The sequence below is a fragment of the Pteropus vampyrus genome, unplaced genomic scaffold (genome assembly GCF_000151845.1).
Source record: "Pteropus vampyrus isolate Shadow unplaced genomic scaffold, Pvam_2.0 Scaffold301, whole genome shotgun sequence".
Classification (NCBI taxonomy): domain Eukaryota; kingdom Metazoa; phylum Chordata; class Mammalia; order Chiroptera; family Pteropodidae; genus Pteropus; species Pteropus vampyrus.
In genome coordinates this window covers 2,281,817-2,285,838 of record NW_011889082.1, presented here as the reverse complement: position 1 = coordinate 2,285,838, position 4,022 = coordinate 2,281,817, and positions in this window count along the sequence as shown.

The following is a 4,022-nucleotide window of genomic DNA, read 5'->3' as shown; positions in this document are numbered from 1 at the left end:
GGAGGACGGAAGGGTCAAGTGATCTAGGAATGTAACATTGTCTTGCCTTAAGGAAATTTTGATTTATTGGAAAATGAACTTAATCCATGAAAAACAAGTTTTTGAAAAATGAGATGGTGCATGAGAAGGTCTCTGAAAAACAAATATTTGTAGAGGCAAATTGTGGTAGCCAGCCTGCAAGGTGGCCCCCAATGACCACCGAGCATTCATATTCACACCCTCCGTCATTGTACCTGAGCTGATCTTGTGATCTACAGAATATAGCAGAAGTGATGAGATATCACATCTGAGATTAGGTAGTAAGACTGCCACTTCTGACTTGGGCTCTCTCTCAAATCACTTGCTCTAGAGAAGACAGAGGAGACCAGCTGCCGCGCCCTGAGGACATTTAGGAAATCAACAGAGAGGCCCATGTAGTGAAGTATCCAGCCTGAGAGGAACTAAGTCCTCCTAAGAACCTCACTCTGGGAATGAGCTTGCAAGCAGATGCAGCCCTAGATGACTGCAGGCCCAGTGACAACTTGACAGCCATCTCAAGAGAGATCCTCGGCCGGAATCACTCAGTTAAATCTTGCCTAAATTCCTGCCCCACTAAAACTGTGAAGGAATGCATATATTTCCAGCTGCTAAATTTGGAGTAATTTCTTACACAGCAAAGGATTGCTGCAACATAAACACAGACCATTATCATTCTCATAGAGCACCTACTGTGTGCCAGCCCTGTGCTCCCTGAAAAATAGGTAGCAAAGAGTCAAGACAGAAATTCTAGCTGGGAATTATGACAGCATTGGGTTGGGCCTTCTCTTGGAGTGATTCCTTGAAAGCAGAGTGTGGTACAAACTGATGGGGAAGATGTGGACCCTCAAGAGAGCTTACCAAAGCCACAGTTTCTTCCTTAAAGTGAGCTCACAAGGCTCTTGTGTGTGCCTGCATGGATGTATGTAAATGAGAAACATACACATGGATGTCAGTCAGGGTGGGGCGGGGCTCTAAGATGTGGCTGTCTTCTACATGGGCAAATTCTAAATGGTCCCCAACACAGGTGGGAAGAAAACACCTCCTTTGGGTTAGGACCTTTAGCACCTTCCATGTTAAAGTCTGGCTGCTTCTGTGAACTAGGTTTCAGTCCTGCCTACATCATGTATGATGTGACATCAAGCTACTTATTCTCTCATCCACAGAATAAAAATGAAATCTATTCTACTCTCTCAAAGGGATGCCATAAAGGTCAGAAGAGAAAATGCTTTGCAAAACATAAAACATTGAGTATGTTAATGAAAATAAGATCTTGTATATAAGGTGCCTAGAACAGGGCTTGGCTTGGAGCATAAGGTTAACGAGTAGGGGTTTCTCCTAGTGATAGGCTCATCTCTGGTTAAAGGGAAAAAAGCCAGTAAAGTGATGGCAGCAGGTGTTTTCTGATGTCCAGTCTGTGTCCAGTTGTTCCGGGAAGCCCCATCAATGCCCTGAAATACTCCCACCTACCTCATCCCTCCCCCTGCACAGGACTCACCCAGTGGGAACTGGTAGCCTCTCTGCAGCTCTGCTGAGAACAGCAGGATTCAGATGACAGAGCTGGGGCAACAAGTCAGAAGGGTTGACAAATTCCTCTCAGTAGGATCTGAGGAGGCTGAAACTGTCTGAAGGCATGGGATGGAGTGATAAGAAACAGGAAGAGTAAAAGGGCAGGAAAAGAAACACAAAATTTCCTTTTATTTCTCTGCCTAGGGCCTAAATACCCAATTTCAATTTCCAGTTCCAGGATTAACGGGACCACAAAATACACAGCTGCATACAGGTGTGTTTCTCTCCCTAGAACTGGAATTGAGGTCTATTACAGGTTGAATTGTGTCTCATCAAATTCACACACTAAGGTCTTTGTAGGTGATCAAGTTGAGGTCATTAAGGTGGCCGTAATCCAATATAATTGTGTTCATATAAAAGGGGGAAATTTGAACACAGACACATAGGGAATATGCCATGCGATGATGACAGAGCGATGTTCTCAGAAGCCAAGGAATGTCAACAATTGCCAGGAAACCACCAGAAATTAAAAGAGAGGAACAGATCCTTCCTTCACAGCCTTCAGAAGAAATCGACCTCGATGAGATCTTGATCTCAGACTACTAGCCTCCAGAACTAGGAGACAATAAATCTCTGTTGTTTAAGCCACCCAGTTTGCGGTATTTTGTTAGAGGAGCCCTAGGGAACTAATGAGGTCATTTGGGTGTCATCAGCATAAAACCACAGGGTCAGATAGACCTGATTTGAACCTCTGCACTTACCAACAGCATGACCTTGGGCTCCCTACTTGCCTTACTGGGTCTCATGTTCTTCATCTATAAAATGAGGAATTCCATATGCTTTATAGATAGTTGAGAATTATGGAAAGTAACAAATGCAAAGCATCCAGTTACAAATCCTGGCTCCTGAGAGCCTCTCAACAACGGCAGTGGGGTTTTCAATAACAGAGATGACAGCTCAACTCAAGTTCCTTTACCTCTCCAAACCACTGCACCCTTACTAGGGAAAACAGAAGGACCAGCTTCCCTCTAGTCTGTGAGGATGCAGATGCTGTGCAGGGAAAAGTCCCCAAGGCTTTGGATTAGGTTTCTATTTCTGCATAACAAATTGCCACAAATTTAGCTGGGCTTAAAACAACACCCATTTATCATCTCACGGTTCTGTAAGTCAGAAACCCAGAGAGACTTGACTGGATTCTCTGCTTAGGGTCTCACAAAGCCAAAATTAACGTGCTGGCCAGGTTGAGTTCCTACCTGGAGCTTCTGTGGATCATTTGCTTCCTGGTTCATTCAAGTTGCTGGTCAAATTCAGTTCCTTGCCTTCGCAGAACTGAGGTTCCTGTCTTCCCCCTGGCTGTTGGCCAGGGATTACTCTCAGCAACTCAGGGCCTGTGATCTGTTTTTACTGACAGCACTTCTGATATGAAATGAATGGACTTTCCACACTAAGCAATTGTCCAATTCTCTGTGGACACCAATTGGGTGTCCTACAATTCAATTCTGACGTTAAATACCCAGAATTAACACAGACTCCACAACTTAAGGGCTCCGTTCCACAAGATGCCTCCACTTTAGACTATAGTCACAAGTCCAGGCCACCTGTACTTCTGACCCACTGGCTATAAAGTTGGAGGTGGGGGAGTGTTCCCACAACCCCTCCTCAGGTTTAATAATTTACTAGAAGAGATCACAGAACTCAAGGAAACACTACTTGTATTTACTGGTTTATTATAAAAGATATTAAAAAGGATAAAAATAAACAGCTAATTGAAGAGGTATACAGGGAAGAGTCTGAAAGAGTCCTGAGCACAGGAGCTAATCCCCATGGAGTTGGGGTGCACTAGCCTCCTGACACATGGATGTGTTCACCAACCTGGAAGCTCTCCAAACCCCATCATTTGGGGTTTTTATAGAGGTTCCATTACATAGGCATGGTTGATGAAATCATTGGCCATTAGTAATTAACTCAATCTCCAGTCCTTTCTTCCTCTCAGGTTTCAGGGAGAGGAATTGAGAGTGTCAACCTTCTAATCACATGCTTGTTTCCAGAAGGACCAATTAACCTTGGATGCTACCTAGGGGCCCATTAAGAGTCACTTCATTAGCATAATCTCAGGTATGGTTGAAAAGGGCTCAGTCTGATTAACAAAAGACATTCCTCTCACCTCTTGTCACTCAGGGAATTACAAGGGTTTTAGGAACTCTGTGCCAAGAACCAGGAATGATAACCAAACATATATTTCTTATTATATCACAACATCACAAGATCCTTCTACACAGCTCCCTCCATCTCAGTAACAGAAAGATGCCATTAAGCTCAATCCCTCTCATGCTTTTTTTTCCGACTTCTCCTACCACTAGCTGGAGAAAACTCTCTGCAAAGGGCTCATGGGATTAGATTAAGCCCACCTGGATAATCCTTGTGTCTTGTGTCATTTAACAACATAATCACAGAAATAACACCGGGAGCAAAGGTCATGGGTGCCATCTTAATATTCT